This window comes from Daucus carota, chromosome 1, assembly GCF_001625215.2.
Source record: "Daucus carota subsp. sativus chromosome 1, DH1 v3.0, whole genome shotgun sequence".
In the NCBI taxonomy this organism is placed as follows: Eukaryota; Viridiplantae; Streptophyta; class Magnoliopsida; order Apiales; family Apiaceae; genus Daucus; species Daucus carota.
In genome coordinates this window covers 17917775-17927066 of record NC_030381.2, presented here as the reverse complement: position 1 = coordinate 17927066, position 9292 = coordinate 17917775, and the positions used below count along the sequence as shown (strand labels likewise).

Below are 9292 nucleotides of genomic sequence, written 5' to 3'. Positions count from 1 at the left end.
TGACCACGTACACTTGCGTGATTTTGTGCGAACAAGTTTTTGGTGCCGCTGCCGGGGGACTCGGTGTTTACTTTAGTTTATGTGCTTGTCATTAGTGGTCGTTAAAGTTCAGTGACTTGGATTCTTTTCTCACTTTAGTTCGTTGTGTGTGTTTCAGGTACTTGAGTGACGTATATGCGAACACGTTCTCAGGCTCGTAAGGAAGCATTGGTTAAGGAAGAAACGAACACTACAATGGGTGATCGACTACCAGCGAATGATACTAAGGCTCTTAAGGCTTTCTCTGAGCCTAAAATCAATGATATTCAGTCGAGCATTGTCAGGCCAGCGATCGAGGCCAACACTTTTGAGATCAAACCGAGCACTATTCGGATGGTACATAACTCAGTGCAGTTTGGGGGTTCTCCGACAGAGGATCCTAATATGCATATTCGGGATTTCATTGAGATCCGTGACACTTTCAAGTTCAATGGGGTTACTGATGAGGCCATCAAATTGAGGCTATTCCCATTTTCTCTGAGGGATAAAGCTAAAGGATGGTTGCATTCTCTTCCTACAGGATCTATTACGACATGGGAGGATCTGGCTCAGAAATTTCTCACTAAGTTCTTCCCTATGGCTAAAACAGCTGCAATCAGGAATGCTATCACTCAATTCTCTCAGCTGTCTGGTTAAACTTTATGTGAAGCTTGGGAACGCTACAAGGAGATGCTTCGAAAGTGCCCACATCATGGGATGCCTGATTGGATGGTGATAAATTGCTTTTATAATGGCTTGGGTCCTCAATCGAGGCCAATGCTCGATGCAGCATCAGGTGGAGCTCTATGGGCTAAGAGCTATGATGAGGCTTATGAGTTGATCGAGATGATGGCCGTGAATGAATATCAGAATCCTACTCAGCGTCTTCATCAGGGTAAGGTAGCAGGGATTCTGGATGTTGATGCTACTTCAGCCATAACTGCTCAGCTTAAGGCTCTTACTATGAAGGTGGATTCTTTGGCAAATCTAGTAAATCAGCAGCCACCTTCAGTCTGCGAGCTCTGTGCTGGAGCACATTCTTCGGATCAGTGTGCTATATCGAGCGAATCCGCTCAGTTTGTGAGCAACTTTCAGAGGTCGCAACAGCCTACTCGGCCACTTATCATCCCAATAATCGGAATCATCCGAATTTCAGCTGGAGCAATAATCAGAACTACATGCCACAACAGCAGCAACAGTTTCAGCAGCAAGGATTCAGACCTTTTAACCCTTCTGGTTTTCAACAACAGTTTGCACCGAGGCAGCAATTCCATCCACCCGGATTCCAGCAACAAAATCATGGGGTGGCTGGACAGTCTTCCAATGAAAGATCAGAATTGGAAGAATTAAGACTAATGGTTAAAAGCCAATCGGTGTCAATCAAGACTTTGGAGAATCAGATTGGGCAAATTGCTAATGCGTTGAATAATAGACCACAAGGAACTCTTTTTAGTGATACTGAGGCCAATCCGGGCAAGAAGGAAGTGAAGGAACAGGTACAGGCTGTCACCTTGAGGTCCGGAAAGGTTACGAAGGATAAAGAATCAGCAACAGAGCGAAACAAGGAAGAGAGTAATCAACAGGTTGAAACACCCGTGCTCTCATCTGAGTCTGATAGTGGAAAAACTGTTGTTGAAGCTGACAAGAATAAAATCAACGAGGAAGCAAGCAAGGATTCAGCCGAAAAGTCTAGCCCGAAAACTGATATTGGGGTCAAGCCAGTATATCCACCTCCACCTTTCCCGAAGAGACTTCAAAAGCAAAAGCTCGACAAACAATTCGAAAAATTTCTAGAGGTCTTCAAGAAATTACAAATCAACATACCTTTTGCGGAGGCTCTAGAACAAATGCCGAGTTATGCTAAATTCATGAAAGGTATTCTATCTCGAAAACTCAAACTTGAGGAATTGGAAACTGTGGCTTTGACCGAGGAGTGTAGTGCTGTGTTGCAACAGAAATTGCCCCCGAAGCTGAAAGATCCGGGAAGCTTCACAATCCCGTGTACTATTGGGCAATTGTCATTCGACAAGTGTTTATGTGATTTGGGAGCTAGCATCAATCTGATGCCTTTGTCTATTTTCTTGCAACTAGGTCTTCCGGAGCTGAAACCTACTAATATGTCTTTGCAACTCGCTGATCGTTCGATTACATACCCAAGGGGGATAGTTGAAGATGTGTTGGTAAAGGTAGATAAGCTAATCTTCCCTGCTGATTTTGTCATTCTCGATTTTGAGGCAGATAAGAAGATTCCCATCATCTTGGGGAGACCACCATTCCTTGCGACAGGGTGGACTTTGATTGATGTTTAAAAGGGTGAACTCACAATGAGAGTTCAAGATCAGATGGTCACTTTCAACGTGTTCAATGCCATAAAACTTCCATCAGATGAGGAGGAATGCTTTAAAGTGGATATGCTCGAAGCTGCAGCTCATTCGGAAATTGATAACAGGCTGAAAACTAACATCTTGGAAAGGGTTCTATCTGGTGACTCAGAATTCGGTGGTGAGGAGGAAGAAGAACACCTTCAATACTTGAATGCTTCTCCTTGGAGAAGAAGGATGGAACTTCCAATCGAATCTCTTGGGTTATCGGAATTGAAGGATTCTCATGAACGACTGAAACCCTCTATTGTTGAAGCTCCTAAACTTGAGCTTAAGCAACTTCCCGAACACCTAAGGTATGCCTTTCTTGGTGAATCTTCTGCATTACCTGTAATTATTGCATCTAACCTTTCAGGTATCGAGGAAGAAAAGCTTTTGAGAATTCTTAGGGAGTTCAAATCAGCCATTGGATGGACTATTGCAGATATCAAGGGTATCAGCCCTTCTTATTGTCAACATAAAATTCTGATCGAGGAGGATAGTAAACCCACTGTCGAGCATCAAAGAAGACTCAATCTAATAATGAAAGAAGTGGTGAAGAAAGAGATTCTTAAGTGGCTTGATGCCAGCATTATTTATCCAATCTCGGATAGTTCTTGGGTGAGCCCTGTTCAATGTGTGCCTAAGAAAGGAGGCATGACCGTGGTAGCTAATGAGAAGAATGAGCTCATTCCGACGCGAACAGTCACAGGATGGAGAATATGCATGGATTATCGGAAACTCAATAAAGCCACCAGAAAAGATCACTTTCCATTGCCTTTCATTGATCAGATGCTTGATAGGTTGGCCGGTCATGAGTACTATTGTCTTCTTGATGGGTATTCAGCGTACAATCAGATTTGTATCGCACCAGAGGATCAGGAGAAGACCACTTTCACTTGCCCTTTTGGCACATTTGCTTTCCGTCGTCTTTCTTTTGGACTTTGTGGTGCACCAACAACTTTTCAAAGATGCATGATGGCTATTTTCTCCGAGATGATTGGTACCAATGTTGAGGTGTTCATGGATGACTTTTCTGTGTTCGGTACTTCTTATGATGAATGCTTGAGCAACTTGACGAAGGTGCTAAAAAGATGTGTGGAAACTAATCTCGTTCTTAATTGGGAAAAATGCCACTTCATGGTTCAAGAGGGCATAATCCTTGGGCATAAAGTTTCGAACAAGGGTCTTGAGGTGGATAAAGCTAAGGTGGAGACAATTGAAAATCTTCCTCCACCAATCTCAGTAAAAGGGATTCGGAGTTTTCTTGGTCACGCGGGGTTCTATCGACGGTTCATCAAGGACTTTTCTAAAATCACCAAACCCTTGTGCAACTTGTTAGAGAAGGATGTGCCCTTCAAATTTGATGAAGAGTGCTTGGCTGCGTTTGAAACTCTAAAGAAGAAATTAACCACAGCACCTGTTACCTGATTGGAATGAGCCTTTCGAGATGATGTGTGATGCTAGTGACTATGCGGTGGGAGCTGTGCTTGGTCAGAGAAAGAATAACATCTTTCATGTGATTTACTATGCTAGTAAGACTCTCAATGGTGCTTAGCTGAATTACACTACCACGGAGAAGGAACTACTGGCTATTGTTTATGGATTCGAGAAATTCAGATCTTATTTGCTTGGGACAAAGGTGTTTGTTTACACTGATCATGCTGCTATTCGGTATCTGGTATCGAAGAAAGACTCGAAACCTCGTTTAATTCGATGGGTTCTTTTGCTTCAGGAATTCGAGTTGGAGATCAAGGATAGAAAGGGAACTGAAAATCAGGTGGCTGATCATCTCTCTTGGTTGGAAGACCAAGCACGAGCATCCAAAGACACCACCTTGATCAATGGGTCTTTTCTTGATGAACAATTATTTGGGGTCCAAGAGGAAGAGCCATGGTTTGCGGATATAGTGAATTATCTGGTGAGTAATGTCATTCCCCCTGATCTGTCTTATGCTCAAAAGAAAAAGTTCCTTAATGAGGCGAAGTGGTATCGTTGGGATGAGCCATTCTTGTTTCGTCAAGGTTCCGATCAAATTATCAGAAGGTGTATTCCATACAGTGAGATTGAAGGAATCTTGCAAGCTTACCACGACTCTACTTATGGAGGACACTATGGAGGACAGAAGACAGCTGCTCGTATCCTGCAGGCGGGTTTCTTTTGGCCTACGCTCTTTAAGGACGCTCATCAGTTTGTGTTGAAGTGTGATCGTTGTCAAAGGGTTGGTAATATCTCTAGAAGGGACGAAATGCCTCTCAATGTACTCTTTGAGGTTGAAATCTTTGATGTGTGGGGTATTGACTTCATGGGACCCTTTATCTCATCTTGCAATAATCTCTACATTCTTCTTGCTGTAAATTACGTGTCTAAATGGGTTGAAGTCAAGGCTTTGCCAACCAACACAGTTGCAGCAGTCATCAGTTTTCTTCAGAAAAACATATTCACTCGTTTTGGTACCCCTCGAGTTATAATCAGTGATGAAGGATCACACTTTTGCAATCGAAAGTTCACAACGCTGATGGAACGGTTTGGTATTAATCATAGAGTTGCCACTGCTTATCATCCTCAAACAAATGGGCAAGCTGAGGTATCTAATCGTGAAACTAAGCGAATCTTAGAGAAAGTTGTGAGTCCTTCGAGGAAAGATTGGGTGTTAAAGCTTGATGAGGCCGTTTGGGCCTATAGAACGGCTTATAAGACTCCATTGGGGATGTCACCTTTTCAGTTGGTTTATGGAAAAGCATGTCATTTGCCTGCAGAGTTAGAGCATAAAGCATATTGGGCTTTGAAGAAATTAAACTTTGATATGACAGCCGCTGGTGAGAAGAGAATGCTTCAGATTAATGAACTCGACGAGTTTAGGCTTCAGGCGTATGAGAACAACAAGCTTTACAAGGAAAAAGTCAAGAGATGGCATGATAGAAAGTTGGTGCAAAAGGAGTTTTTCATTGGCCAACAAGTGTTGCTTTTTAATTCTCGTCTTTAGACTATTTCTTGGGAAGTTGAAATCTAGATGGTCGGGTCCTTTCACAGTAAAGAAGGTGTTTTCACATGGTGCTATAGAAATTTATGAAACAACACCGGAGGAATCATTTAAAGTGAATGGACAAAGAGTGAAACCATATTTCGGAGGACCGGTGAATCGCGAGTCGGTAAGCACCATCCTCACTATTGTCTAATTCTTGGAGTTTCACGTCAAGCTAAGGACGTTAAACAAGCGCTTCGTGGGAGGCAACCCACGCTTTTCAAGCATTTTCACGTTTTACTTCTTAGTCAAAAAAAAAAATAAAAAATAATAAATAAAAAATCAAAAATCCGCTGCCACTCCGGGGCCCCCGCGCCACGTCTGGCGCTCCCGCGCGAGCGGGGCGGCCGCGCCGGGACGGGGCGCCCGCGCGAGTTCGGCAGCCCTTTATAAAAATAAAATAAAATTTTTCTTTGTTTTTCTTGCTTGTTTTTAACAAACCCAGCTCCTCCCTTTAATTTCCAGCCCCTTTAACACTTGTTCTAGCCCTAATTCAACACCCAAAATCCTCCTCAAACACAAACCCACTTCATCTTCTCCAAACCCAACTATACATACATATACATACAACTATACACACACCCATCTACACCAAATCTTATCTCTTTCACTCAATCTCTCTACTACAACCTACCACCACATACATCTTCAAATCTATGGCACCCAAAAGAGCTAGAAGATCTGGAAGTACTAGTTGGGTAAGTCAATTACTAAAGAGAGGGGTTTCTTGCCTTCATCGGGTGATGGTGGGTTGATGTTGATGATTCAAGCTCGGGGGTGGGAGTCGTTGTGTAAGGCACCGGAAGCGGTGGCATTGAGCATTGTCCGAGAATTTTATGCCAATGCTCGGATGGATAAGAATGGGTATTCAATTGTTCGGGGCTTAACCGTGGATTACACTTTGGAAGCCATCCAAAAGCTCATTGGGGGTCAAGAGATGCAAGAAACGGAGGATGATTGGGTGCGCAAGGATAAGAGGAACGTGGATTTGGATCAAATTGTCCAGGAATTGTGTGTTCCGGGTACGGTGTGGAACCGTAACCCGACCACTAATGTGCGCGTCTCGTTCCCTACCTCTGCTATGAACAGGTATGCCCGAGCTTGGAACATTTTCATTTGTTCTAGCATTATGCCATCGGGGCACCCACACGATGTCACTGTTGACCGTGCTATACTGTTGTACGGAATTCTGAGTGGGGAGTATGTGGATGTTGCATATGTCATCCATCAGAACATTATGAGATTTCTGCGGAGTCGTACTAGTATGGCCATTCCTCATGCCACAATAGTGACTAGGTTGTGTGTGGCGGTGGGTGTGAGTTGGTCGGCTGAGGAGCAGCTGCAGATGCCGAGTGCTCCTATTGATCATGCTATTATCGAGCGATTGCCCGAGTGGAATGGGGGCATACCCCACCCGATGGGGATGGGTTATAGGGATCCCAGGGGGGATGTGCTAGGGCACCACCTCCAGCATCACCGGATTGAGCGCAGGCTGCACCAGATCGAGCTGGAGCTGGGCCTTCTCAGACAATGGAGAACTCGGGTAGTGGAGGCAGTGGTTTCAGTGATTCTCAGTACAGGAGGCTCACTAGGCGTATGGATATGATGCACGATATGCAAAGTCGGTTTGCAAGGGATTTGACACAGGCTTTGGGGATTGCTTTTCGTGCTACGGGCGTAGACGTGGAGTGGCCTGTGTTCGGTGCTGATATGGTTTATCCTCCAGCTGACTCTTCACCTGATGAGGGTGAGGAGAGTGATGGTTCTGGCTCCTTCTAGGTACATTCGATCCTTTTTATCACCTTCAATGAGGACATTGAATATTTTAAGTTTGGGGGTGGTAATCTAAGGACTAGTAGTGATGTGTGTGTTCATATAGGTTGCATGTTGCATATAGTTTAGCATATTATTTCATATTGTTACATATTAGTTAGTTTTGTTTTATATATGCTTGTGTTAGTATGTGTTAGTAGTTCATATAGTTGCATTTGCATGAATCTTGAAGTTGTTTTCCAAGTTGATTTCCTATGATGAGTTTATGTGCATAAATTCTTGGCTAGTAGTCTTGCTTATATGTGATGTCTTGTTACTTGGAAATTGCTTGTGTGAAAATTGTAATTACACTTATGCTCTAGAGATAAGACTTAGACTAACTTATTTCTTGAGTCCTCGCGTTGAGTCGGGCGTAGAGTGTAGAGTATTCCCTTTTTGAACTTAGAGTTTGTAAATCTTAAGTTAAAAAGAATAAAAATTAACAAGTACTCCTTTGAGATCAATGGGTAGAATGCAATGGCATGTGAAAGGGACGATCCATGTACTTGTGCTGGTATTAAGTGCAAAGATATTAGAATAAGCAAATTCTTGGTGACTTTTCACAACCCTTGATTACTGGAGAATTACTTGATTAAGAAAAAAAAATAGAATAAGCGAAGTCGAATGGCGGTCGTGACTCACTTACACTGAGAAGCGTCCCAACCTTAGACTTAGCAAGAAAAAAAAAATTGGAGGGGCATAGGAATTCTTTAGTGACCCTAAATTGTAGTTGACTCGTTAGTAAGGAAGTGTTTAAACCTTATTCTTATAAACGGCTCATAGTGAGGACTCTATTGAAGTTTGATAGTCTTTGTTTTGTTTCACTAGAGAGCATGCTAGCACACACGATGCACTTCACACTTGTAGTGGAAGAGGACATGGCTAAATTGTGAAAGAGATGAATGCCGAGAAGGTTGCATATTCTGAGGATGCTATGTTAACACGGATTACACTTCATGATTCGATTAGATGTAGGCATTTAGTTGCATTCATGCATTGCATTAGTAGTATTTGTGTGTGTGTCTATGCTTGAGGACAAGCATCGGTTTAAGTTTGGGGGTGTGATAAGTGGATTTTATATCCACTTGGAAGCCTTCGTTTTGACTTAAATTGATGGAATGGCCTCAATCTTTTGATGTTTTTGACATGTTTAAGTGTTTTGTTGTGTAGGTTTCTTGGAAGGAGAACGAAGAGGAGAACCATAGCTTTCATTGAAAAAAAACGGTGAAGCAATCGGATGCTCGAGGAGAAAGATACGGACGCGTAAAGGTTGGATGTCAGGGCTGCCACTTTGGCGCGGCCGCCCCGTTGGCGCTCCCGCCCCACGACCTGAGCGGGAATTTTGGCCCGTTTTGCCCGTTTTTGATCCGTTTGAAGGCCCGTTCGTTGGGAAACTTAAAGGAAGGCTTGGGGGACTTAAAACACAACCTAGAAACATTCTAAGGAGCACGTGACGGCTACGGAGAAGATCAAGATCGATTTCATACTTTTCACTTTTGTAATTCTTCGAAGTAGGCGTAACTTTGGATGCTCGTTTCGGATTTGTTTCTTAACTCTTGTTCTAGTACTTTGATTTTGTTTTTCTTATTCAGTACCATGTTTACATTCGAACCCATGATGATGAGAAGTTCGATTATGAACTAATCATTGTCATGGGATTTTAGCGGATTTATCGATGAATTTCAGTAGTTAATTTGTCTTATTCATATATGATGGTTTGATTTCCTCGTATTGGTTGTGCTTATTCGTCTTGGATGCGTAGCTAACATCTAAGATTGCTTGTTAATCTTTATTGAAGCGACAGTGAATATATTGATTTAGAACTTGCCATGCGAGCATAGGTTTCGTGTTTGATAACATGACTTGTGATGTGATTTTACCCATCTTGCATCGCCCTATGTAATCTTGATAGATAACTTGTTCTTCAACCATTATGTTTTCAAATTCTATAGACATATAGGGTCTAAGCATAATTGGTGTCTGTTTACCTTCTATCTTAATTGTGGATGTGTAGCAGTATGGTGCACGTATAACGACAGTTAGCTTGTATCAGTCTCGTGTTATCTGATTAGTTATC

The 9292-nt window shown here is 42.7% G+C and overlaps 1 non-coding gene across 1 annotated transcript; it reads right to left on the bottom strand.

The window, feature by feature from the left end:
• Nucleotides 1-630: 630 nt before the first annotated feature.
• On the bottom strand, nt 631-737 carry LOC135150021 (small nucleolar RNA R71). Its single transcript, XR_010288376.1, has one exon. It is a non-coding gene; the product is annotated as a small nucleolar RNA R71 (small nucleolar RNA).
• Nucleotides 738-9292: the final 8555 nt, after the last annotated feature.